Genomic DNA, 12,177 nt, shown 5'->3' on the forward strand with positions numbered 1-12,177 from the left:
AGCTACGTAATGCTCATAAGCCATGACAGTTCTTTCAGGAGCTGGTACTGTTTGCAGGACATTGTGAAACCCTGTCTAGAAAATACTGGAAAAAAAAGAAAAGAAAAATCACTGGTGGAAACTTTCTAAAGGGATTTGCTTCCTGATGCCAGATCTCTGCTTGCAACCTGAATGCTGCAGATGATTTGAATCTATGAGCTTGAGGCACCAAGAAAATGAACTGGATGATATTTCCTGTTAAAGTATCAAACCTGGATAAATGGTTATAGAAGATGGGAGCCTACAAAAAAGATGGAAAGGGATTTTTTACAAGAGCAGGTAGTGACAGGACAAGGAGGAATGGCTTCAAACTGAAGAGAGTAGGTTTGGGTTAGATATTAGGGAAAAGTTCTTTGCTGTGAAGGCGATGAGGCCCTGGAACAGATTGCCCAGAGAAGCTGTGGATGCTGGAGCCCCAGAAGTGTTCAAGGCCAGGCTGAATGGAGCTTGGAGCAACCTGGTTTAGTGGAAGGTGTCCCTAGCAGGGAGGTTGGAATGAAATGTTCTTTAAGGTCCCTTCAAGCCCAAGCAATTCTATGATTCGATGCTGTGCTGTTGGCAGCATTTCTCAAGATATTCTAGAAGACAGTGTCTCCACACTGTGTTCATTTGCAGAGTCATAATCTGGTTCATATAAAATCATTTTCTATATATCTCTCATGACTGTGGCAGAAACTGGAACTACCTGACTGAGGAGGAAAAAGTGCCAGCCAGCCTACACTGTCAGACCTCCTTGGAGTAACTACTGATTTCACAGCCTCCAAGTATCTTATAAACCATATCCCTGAAGATTTTTTAATTAATCTTCTTTTAGGCAACAATTTTGATGTCTGCTCAGAGATTATATGGAATAGCTTACTCAAAGGGACTTTCTAGCACTCTAAAAAGAAATGAGAAATATGTTATCTATTTTAATCTTTAAAAATGTTATGCATGTAAAATTAGACAGGACCCTGAAACCCTTCTCAAGAGCTAAAAAATATTTGCTGCCTATGTGGCCCAGGAGATTCCCTGCTGTAATTTTGAATGCAGGGCAAGAAGATCTCATTGCAGTAATGATGGTGAGCACATCTAAATCACCCATTCCATGATTAACCAGCTGACAGCAAAACCCATGGTTATTCTGAATAGATCCCTGAGACCACAGACAGAACTTATTTCTGCTAAATCAGGATGTGTACTGAAAAATGTGCCTGCTGAGGTGTGTGTAACCAGTTTGCAAAATTGTATTTTCCATGTTTGCTTATTGGGGCTTTTATTTTTTTTTTGGAAACTGCATGAGAATAGCAGGAGAGATCTGTCCTCTACCTTCAGGTCCTTTGGCTCAGTGTGTCTGTGTTATCCCACTGGGGAATTGCCCACCTTAATTCTCTTCCTAGTGCTGACCTGCAACACTGAGGAAAAATCCACCTCAAAGGAGATGCAGAGTCCACTGAAACAAATGGCTTTGATACCTTTCTGTCTGTATCCTGCAGAGTGGGCATCTTCACCTGAGCCATGTGAGGACAAAGGTCTAACAAAGCACAGGGGAAAAAATAAAGAAAAAATTTAAAAAGAAAGGTAAAATAGTTTCATTTTCCCTCAGTCATGGAAGAAGGTCCCGCATGGTGGGATTGATGACTTGCATAATTCACTGGGGAGAAAAGTGGTGTTACAGTATGTAAAGCATGCTGATTTCATAAGTAGCTATGATTCAACAAAGAAAGGACACATCACAGATGTATTTGACAGAGTTGGGAGGAAAGGCTGTGTTTTAAAGCACAACATTAATTTTAAAATATAGAACCTACATCTTGCAGATCTGCTAAGGAATTACAGACCCCTCTGGGCATCTCAGATAGTACCAGGCACCTATGTTTAGTCATGTCTGTCATTAACTTTTTGCTTTAAATACTAAAGACAGGTAAATCAACTCAGCCTAACACAGATTTCTAAAGCAAATCAGGTAAATTCTCCCTTATGACTCTTTTTCTCTCCCTGTAGTTAGGAAAACACAAGTGCTCACTTAACTGTGTTTATCTACATCATCCTGAGGCAAAGGTAAACCCCATCCCTAACTCCAGTTCAGAACTATCCCACCAAACCAGCCACCTGAGCCCTGATGCCTGTCAACAAAGTTTTAAATCAAAACATATCTTCTGGAAATAGCTCTGAAATGCCATCTCAGCCCCACAGCAGCCTGAGGTTTCAGCAATGAGGATGCCTCAGTGCCTGTTTAGCTGCTGAGTGTTCCCAGACTGGCTGCAATCCCTGTGGCACAGACACCCTTGGACATGCTTAGTGTCCTATATCCATCATAGGCAGAAAAATTTATATTCTGGATTCTTTGTGTGGAGCCTTTGGGTTATTTAATAATAACCTGAAACAGATATTCCCATTAGGTAGCAGGATAACTAATAGATATTCACTGGAGCATCCAGTTCATGCTGCAGGGCACACAATTGGGCTGGTAAACATTTCTACAGGTTGTAGACTCCATTTCAGTCTGTTACTCTACGACCAGTGCAGGAGGGTAATAGCAATTGTATAAATTCTAAGAGCAGGGTTAAATAAAAAAAAACTCTTTAAATAACTGAAATAAGCTTAGAACTACAAACTTCTTACTGCCTATTCATGCCTGACCAATTTGGTGATCTTCTATGACAGGGCTGCAGTGTTGGTGGATGGGCCAGAGTGACTGACATCATCCACCTGGACCTCTGCAGAGTATTTGACACTGTCCCACACAACATTCTTGCCTCCATATTGCAGAGGCATGGATTTGATGGATGGAGCACTTGGTAGATAATGAACTGGCTGGATGATGCACACAAAGAGTTGTGGCCAACAGCAAATTTTCCACATGGAAACCAAGGATGGCTGGAGCCCCTCAGGGGTCAGTACTGGGGCTGGTGCTGTTCAACAGCTTTATCAGAGACATGGACGGTGGGATGGAGGCACCCTCAGCAAATTCACTCACCACACCAAGCTCTGGGGTGCAGCCACAGGCTGGAGGGAAGGGAAGGATCCAGAGGGACCTGGACAGGCTAGAGTGGTAGGATTGTGCAAACCTCATGAGGTTCAACAAAGCAAAATACAAAGTCCTGCACCTGGGTCATGGCAATCCCAGACACATCCACAGGTTGGGTGGAGAAATGATTCTGAGCTGCCCTGAGGAGGAGAACTTAGGGGTGATGGCTGGTGAAAAACCAACAGAATCCTGCCCAGCATCCAAAGGACCGTGGCCATCAGGTCAAAGGAGGTGATTCTGCCCCTCTGCTCTGCTCCTGTGAGATCCCACCTGGACTGCTGAGCACAGTTCTTGTGCTCCCAACATAAGAAGGACATGGAACAGTTGGAGCGAGTTCAGAGGAGGCCACAAAGCTGGCAAGAGGACTGGAGCACCTCTGCCATGAAGACAGGCTAAGATAGTTGAGGCTGTTCAGCCTGAAGAAAAGGTTGTGAGGAGAATCCAAAACAATCTTCCACTATATGAGGAGGGCCTACAAGGAGAGGAACTCTTTGTCAGGAGCTGTAGTGGCAGGACAATGAGTAATAGTTATAAAGAGAGCAAATCTGGGTTAGATATTAGGAAGAAATTCTTTGCTGTGAGGGTGGTGAGACACTGGACCAGGCTGCTCAGGGAGGTTGTGGATGCCCCAACCCTGGCAGTGTTCAAAGCCAGGTTGGAAAAGGCCTTGAGCAACTTGGCCTAGTGGGAGGTGTCCCTGCCATGGTAGGGGTGTTGGGACCAGATGACCTTTAAGATCTTTTCCAACCTGCTAACACTCTGTGATTCTGTGACTCCTCTGACACATAAAACCTTACATGATGAGGCACAAACTTGTGATTTAAACGCACACACAGAGCAAGGGAGTGAGTATGTCTCATGTCCAGGAAAGACCACAACCCTCAGCTTCCACCTGGAGCACACATGTGGCTGTTATCTCATCCTGGCTGTGACAGCTTTCCTGGAGCTCTGGGACACAGCTTGAGCAGGAAACATCTGTGGAAGCTCCTGGTGGGTGTGTACCAGGTCACACCGTGGCTGGGGAGAAGAAGGAAGGGCTAAATGTGTGCAGCTCTGTAGGTAATGGACAGAGAAAGTTTGGGTTTTCTCTCCGTGAACTGAGAAGCTGAATCTGCCTTTTGATTGCAACACCATTTCCAGGGGCTATTTCTCTCTACTTTTTAATTTCAGGAAAGGGTAAGATGCAAAGGGAAAATCTGACACAGAAGAGCAAACAGAACTCTCAGTCTTGAGGCTTTTGATTACTTCTGGATCCTCTGTGTGCTCTAGGAGCATTCAGATGGCAAGACTCAGGAAGCAAATGCACCATATTTTTATAGCAGGATTTGAAATGCTCTAATGTTAATTACACAGTCTCACATAATCCAGTTTCATGCTATGCAACAGAGAAGCAGTTAAGCAAAGGAAGGAGAAAAACAGGAGAAGGCATCAAAAGATGCCTTTCACACAGCTATTTGAGAAAAATATAACTACAAGTTTCAACTAAAAGATATCAATATTTATTTTGATGCAGCTGGTGAGTCAGATCTCCATCACCCATGCCCCATCATTGGAAGCATTCAAAGGCAGATTGAAGGGGCTTTGGGCAACTTGATCCAGTGAAATTAGTTGCTTTCCACGGCAAGAAGTTTGGAGCTAGATGATCTCCAAACCATTTCATGATTCTAATAAATATAGCAGATTCTTAGGGAGTTCCACAGTATAAAGGTGTTTTCAAAATAATGCAGGTTTTTGTTTGTTTTTTTTTAAACCATGCAGCATTTAAAATCATGTGGGATTTTCACATATCATACTGAAGAATTAAAGTCTACAGAACTAGAAAAAGTATAATTTATCATTTTAATAAGTATGTATTTCACACAAAACCCACACAGTATAACATTAAAATGATCATAAAGACTTGACTTGTTTAAATAGTTGCATCCAAGAAGAGTTTATACCTCTCCTTGCAAGTCTTTGTACTTATTCTGTCCTCAAGCCACAGAGTCCTCATTCAGCTGCCATCCATTCAATATTTTATTCATTCTACCACTCAGTTTTAGTCCAGCATTTTGTTACAGGCAGCCTGCCAGGTAAACAGTCTTGCTTTAAGTATCAAAAACCAACTTTTACCACCAGTGCTTCCCTTACCTGGAAGGCAGTGGGAAACCCCAGGTCACAGTCCTCTCATTCAGGGCTCTGGAAGATTACATACAGGATAGAAAACAGAGAGCAAATAAGCACAATTCAAATGTTTAACATGATGCAAACATTTCATAGGACTTGAAAGAACTACTGCAGTATTAGAAGTTCAAAGAAACAACAACAACAAAAATAAAACCCAAAAAACACAACTAAAAGAAGGATTTTGTGAATCACGCAGTCCAGGCCCAAAACATCATTTTGCAGGCAGCCTTAGGAGATAAAAAGCACTGCTCACCACTGCAGTACCTCACAGAATCACAATAAATATTTTTCTAAATGCTCCTATTAGAAAAGGCCTTCCACTGCCATCTATTTTGGGCATGGAAAACAAGTCCTAGACTTTTTCAAAGGCACACACACAAGCAGCTGAGATTTTCTGGTGGTCAATGCTGAACTCCCTGAATATTGGAGCAGGATGGCCAGAGAGTTGTGGAGTCTCCATCACTGGAAATATTCAAAACTTGATTGAATATTTTTCCTCTGTATCCTGCTCTAGCTGATCCCGCTTTGGGCAGGGCCAGGGATGATGTGACCTCTGACATCAACCATTGTATGAAATCACAAACAAGTCCCATTCTCCACTGCTTCCAGCATGAATTCCAGAGATTCCTGATCTCTGTCCCCTTGTTCAACAACTCCTAACCTCTTCCTTGGTTTTATACACAACCTCCTTTTAATTCCACGCACAAACATATTGCCATACACCTTTAGTCACACCTTGCACTCCTCCATCCCCGTCAACCTACAGCATCCTAAACCTAAATCACTTGGTCTCTTCCTAGGCCCCTTGTCACCTCCCTCTGCCAATTTTGTCCATCATAAGGGCAACTCCCTGCCCTATTTAGTTTGGGCACAGTGCAAGCTTTCCTCTCACCTTGAGTGGTGCTCTCCCACCTTGTGTCTCACCTGGCCTAACCTACATCATCACAGAAAAAGGAAGGAAAGTTGCAGAGAATTGCATTTTGACACAGATTAGAAAACATCCAGTACATTCAACATGTCAGAGGAACTTAGCTGTTTATGTCTAGCTGCTGCAGAGCACCCAAAAATTGTGTTTATTCAAAGGTTTATGGGCTGTCTTATTATAGAAGTTCTGAGAGATGGACACAACAGAAAGACAATTTCTTTTCTCTTTGGAGTATCTGCTCCTAAGCACATAAGTACAGTCTTCCAAAGAAGAGCAGATGACCCATTTCTAATGCAGGCAAAACTGATTATTTCTCCTAGATTCCTCTATGGAAATATCTAAACTATTTTGGCTGCAGTTTTCACAAATTAATTCAGTCCAAGGAAGATGTCCCTGCATAAAATGTTTCAGCCCAAGCAATTAAGATACAGCAAAATGATAAGAAATAAAAGCTAGTGTTACTATAAGAAATGCTGGACAACCTTAACAACACTCACTGGTATCACTCCCACCTAAAATACATATTAATTCACTAAACAGCCAGATGGGCTTGTTTGTTTAAGACTCTTCCCTAGAGGTTTTCAGATTTTTTTTTTTATATATATGTCTTTTATAATGCAAAATACCAGCTGGCAGGCAGTACTAGTAGTACCTAACTACTAACTGGAGTTTGCATATAAAGATTATTTTAAAATATCTGAACCAAAGATTATTTTAAAATATCAGAACCGAACACTTGTCTAGCACTGCTTACAATAAGCACAATGTTTCAGCCTTGCAAGGAGAGGAGAAACATCCATCCTCATTTGTGTCTAGGTAAACCATGGTGCAGAAAAGCTAAATATGCTTGAGGAAGGGTATATTATAGGTGGGAAAAGGACAGGGGAGCAGGTTTCTGACTCCAAAATATTCCTGAATGCTACAAATTATTCAACCATGTGATGGCAATTTATTGGCAAATCGCAAGTGAGTGGCAAACCAGAACTTTGAGCAGTGAGGGAGATTTCATGGTTGAGATTTGAACACCTATTTAAAGCTGCTCTAAGTGCTGACCTATAATTTCCAACCAGTTTTTCCTTCTAGGTCAACAACACCCCAAAGCCCATTTAAAGGGGAAAGTGGAAACTGCTAGAGACATTTTGTCTTCCCAGGCTCAAGGTTGAAGAGCAATGGTATGAAGGAATAAGATGAAGGAAAAGTGAAGCTCTTAACAGTATTTTAAAGTCTGGGAAAAGCAAATTAAGAATTCATTATCCCGATTGATGAGTCTCACCTTTTACCACAGCTCTGTAGACTTCACTACAACAAAAGCAGAAGAGGATATTTTCCAGCATTCCCACCAACCTGGGTAATGATAGTGGTTGCTAGTGGACACTTCCTTACCTCACATTCATATTTGCTTTTAGCAAAAAGGTCATTCATGAGAAGGAAGGAGCTTAGTAAAGAAACTTTTGAGACATGTCTACATTGCTTTGGAAAGAACTTCAGTCTTACTGATCTCTGAAATTCCACTGATTGTGGCTACATGGGACCAGTTCTCATCTGTCTTCTGGGTGGTTAGAAAAGTTAATCAGAAGAAATTAACCGACCTGCTTTGTAGAGTCTATGCCAAAAAGCCCTTCTCTCTTTGAATGAAAGGCAAACAATGTCATGAAATACACATGTTCTAACTTTAAAATCAGCTGAACATCAAGGATTTTCATAAAGGGGGCTATACCAGTTATATGATCCTCTTGGGTCTGTGGTAGCTCAAAGAAATGTAAAAGACACTACACTGGATAAAAAATCAAGGAACTCTATCTAAGCACCTCTGTAGACATCTGCTGTTCTTCTTAAAGTGTATTATTTATTGAAGAGGCAGGGAGAACTACTACACATCTAAAGAGGTGAACCACAGGTGCAGAGAGTAACTGCAGGACTTCAGAGGTTTGCCATAAAATAAGATTCATCTCAAAGTTCACAGGTAAATAATTCAAAACCATTTCCTCCTCTTAATGCCTCAGTTGAGCATATGACAACAGAAGTCAGTGATAATACAATCCACCAAATGGTTTCTCTCAATGGGGAGGACAGAGACTGAGTAGATGTGGAGGTGGTGCTGATCTGGGAGGATGACAATGGACTCACTGCATGACCCACCTATGTAGGCATGTCTGTAACACTGAGATTGACAGATCTCATATGAAAGATAGAAGGATTTGGGTGTTTGTGTTCAGTAGCTTCACAGCTGGAGGCTTGACAGGAAGAGAGAGGGGTTTGATTTCCCAGTGAACTGTACCCCACCAGCAAAACTCATGTTCAGTGCTCAGTCAAGGCAGAATATCCTTCTACATACTCTTACCAAAAAATGTTAAGAAAATATGTTATCCATCTCCAAAGTGAATAAAAAGAAAATTTTTTTGTTGAGGATTTTGCCTGTAGGTTGGCCCTGTAATTCCTGAGGAACAGCTGCAGAGCACCTTATAAGTTAGGTCAGAGTCCAAGGAATGACTGCAAAGGCTGGATGTACATGTGACAGAAAGAACAACACTTTCCTTTTCCTTCTCAGCTTTCTAGATCTGAGGGAAGGGAGGGGAAACATCTTTTTGTTTCCCCTCTCCCATTCCACCCTAGTAGAAAAAATTCCCACACACACGGGCTTCAACCAAGCCTTGAACACAGCCCAAACCCTGGCACAGCTCCACTACCAGAGTGTGTTTCATGGTCTTCCCTGCCACCAAAGAGCTGAAAGAAAACTCCACGTGCACACACCACAGCCCACACTGACTGTGAAGATGGGAGCATGAGGAACTGTGCACAGCAACATCATCTCAAAACATCCATAATATTGTTATCTAGAGATCCAGCAACCAGTGAGAACTGCAAAACATGGCTCTTACAAACACTGCTGTGCCCTTAGAATCCCTGATTCTAAGGGGAGGAAGAAGCACTGGGGCTGATGGACTGCAGAAAAGGCTCAGGGGTTCTTGCTGGACAGTGGGAGGAATGTGAGACTTGGCAGCAAACACAATGGGCCTCCAGGGCTGCTCCAATAGAACCACAGCCTGTAGCCAAAGGGAAGAGATGATCCCTCCCTGCCTCAGTGCTCTTCAGAGCACACCTAAATACTGAACCCAGCTTTGGTGCCCCCTCTACAAGGAGAATCTGGATAAAGGAGAGCATAGAGGACCACTGAGAAGAAGGGACTTGAATAATTTTCCAAGTGGAGGAGCAGTTTCTTCAGCCTGGGTAATGCACTGCTTTGGATGGATTCTTACAGATCATCCAGAAGTTGGAAAAAGGTTCTTTATAGTGGTGCATGGCAGGGGAACCAGAAACAGGCACAAACTTAAATGAGAGACATTCAAACCATTTTCCCCTGAGGACAATCAAGCAGTGGAACACAATGCCCAGAGGGATTGTGTGGCATCCTTGGAAATCTTCAAGACTGGACTGGATAAAGCTCTGAGCAATCATAGCTGGCCCCACAGCTGACTCTGCTTGGAGCAGGGAACTGAGCTAAAGACCCTCTGGATTTTTCTGTGATATCTATGCTTGTCTCAATCCAGAAGTCACTTCTCCAGGTTTCCAAACCTTCCCTTAGCAGCCTGCCTTGCACTCAGTCTGTGAAATGAAGAGCAGAGATTGCATGGTTTGTACTTCTCAGTGACGACATCCTGGCTGACAGATTGGCACAGCAGGAACATGTCAGGCCAATAAAAAGGAAAAGGAAAGGAGGCTAAAGATAATAATGGAATTTATCAGAGCATTACATCACATTCTTTTTATTATCCTTTCTTCTCCAGTCACAAACACAGCAATAGCTGTTGACTTCATTACCCAGCTCTGAAATTAAATGGGGCAAGAGAGAGGCTCAATCTCCTCAACACAAAGGGAAAAGTAAACATTTCCCTCTGCCTTGAAAGCCTGCATGACCCAGTTCCCTGCCAACACCCAGATATGAGAGATATGAAAGAGAAAGAAGGGATAGATTGAGGTGAAAGCAGCAGAAGTTCTTCTCACAGCCCGTCTGTTGAGAAGAGATGAACCCTTATCTGTTGTTTTGTCCAGTTCCCACCTCAGAGCACACCCTTGTTTGCCCTTCTTGCATGGGACAAGGGATGCTAACAGCCCCTCTATGTTAATTAGGTTTTAGCATCATCCTCTGCAATCTACAGAAACAACCCAAACCAGCACATGTTGTTTGGATTTTAACAGGATCCTCAAGTTTGAGTGGCCACAGCACAGCCCCACAGCAAGCATTGCCTGCTAGCAGAAACCAGAACCACCTGCTGGTCTCTGGACACATGGTGGGGAAACCCTTGAGAGATCATTCCAACCCTGCCTGTCTTGTTAGGAACAACAGGGGCTTCTCCAGGATCCCAGCCCTCAGAAGGCAGCTGTACCTTTCCCTTCCAGGCCAAAGCAGGTTCATTCATTCATGTGGCCATGTATCACCACCTGCATTTTTGTTTGAAATGGAGAAAAAAGCAAAACCATTTTGTTTAGCTCTGTTCTGTCACCAAGCACCATCATTACCCATTTCAGGGTGACTTCAGTAAATCTTCTGCTGAGGTGTAGCTGTGACACAAGGAACAAACAGAGTCATGATGGGTGCAGAATAATGATGTGTCACCCACGAGAAGCTGGAAGTGACTCTGCTCAGGCACAGATTGAAAAGGGAAGCTTTGTCAATACTGGCCCTGAACTGCAGGACTGTGTGATGTGGTCAGCCCTGCTGCAGGATCCTCACTGCAGCCCTGGGGAAAATAAAACCTGGCAGGGAATTCAGTCTAAGAAGAGCTCTCTCTCTCTCTCTCTCTCTCTCTCTCTCTCCTGCAGACACCTGGGGGTCTCCAAAATGCCACTCCAAGGACACCCATTTGAGTTCATCTCCCATCTACCTTCTGCAGTAGCTATGAAAAATACCAGAACTGAGCTAAGAATCATTCTAGCTACTTCATCATAGGGAAAACTGAATTCTGCCCTGGAGGCCTCCCAGTTTCCAGGGGATTTTCCTGGAGACCAAAACCAGTGTTCATCCCAGCCAGTGACCTCTGGCTGGGCAGGCTGCAGGCAAGGGGAGATGGAGGCACTGTCAGCTCTAAAGGGTCTCCCCTGGGACAGAGGGAGCAGCACTGTGCATCCCAGCTTCCAGGAGGTGTGAGAGTCAATTAAATATTATTAAATATTATTTAAGTTCCAGAGTGGGAGACTTAGCTGAACACCTTGCTCCAAAACCAACACAGAAGTCCAGGTTTCCTCAATCCATATGTTTTAATGACCTAGAATTTCACATTATTACATTATTAGATACATATATATATATGTAGATAGATAGATAGATAGATACATATATATATATAGATATATATTCACATATACATCCACAAATACATTCTTTATTTAAATGTACTGAATTTTTACAAATGCACACAGACATTAAATATGTGAGTATACTTGCACACATTATGAATTAGTCCATAATCACATATTGACAAGATATTTATGTGTGTGTGTGTGTGCTTTTGCAAGTATAACTTTAGGTATTACAGAACTAATCCAGTTACACACAGGTTAAGTGCACATTTAGCATAAATAAGGTTCAACCCAGGTTCCTAGAATAAGTTAATAATTTTATGTAAAACCTCTTTTTCTCCTGAATTTGAAACTTAAAAAATATTTTGAGAAAATGACTAATACAATGCTGGCTCTAAGGATTAAGCTCAGTTTCAAAAAAAAAAAAAAGTTTTCTAAAATGTTTTTTTATTTGTATTTGTCAAGCTCTAAATTTTCAACTACCTCAGAACATTCCAATGAAGGTTCAACAAATCTGTTTCAATCACAATGATCTCTGATTATATCAATCTGTCCAGTTTCACAGACTTGCACAGACTTTGTCAGCTTCTAAAAACAACTAAGAAATTTGAGATGAGATTGGAGATGAGATTGATTGCTTATTTCTCCTCCTGTTTCTCTAATATGATAATTAAACAAACTGAATCCTTTGAACTCATATGGTAAAGGACATTAGAAAGTTTTTTTTTCCACTAACTCA

The sequence above is a fragment of the Agelaius tricolor genome, unplaced genomic scaffold, assembly GCF_023055355.1.
Source record: "Agelaius tricolor isolate 1412-34295 unplaced genomic scaffold, bAgeTri1.0.p SCAF_2, whole genome shotgun sequence".
Taxonomy (NCBI): Eukaryota; Metazoa; Chordata; class Aves; order Passeriformes; family Icteridae; genus Agelaius; species Agelaius tricolor.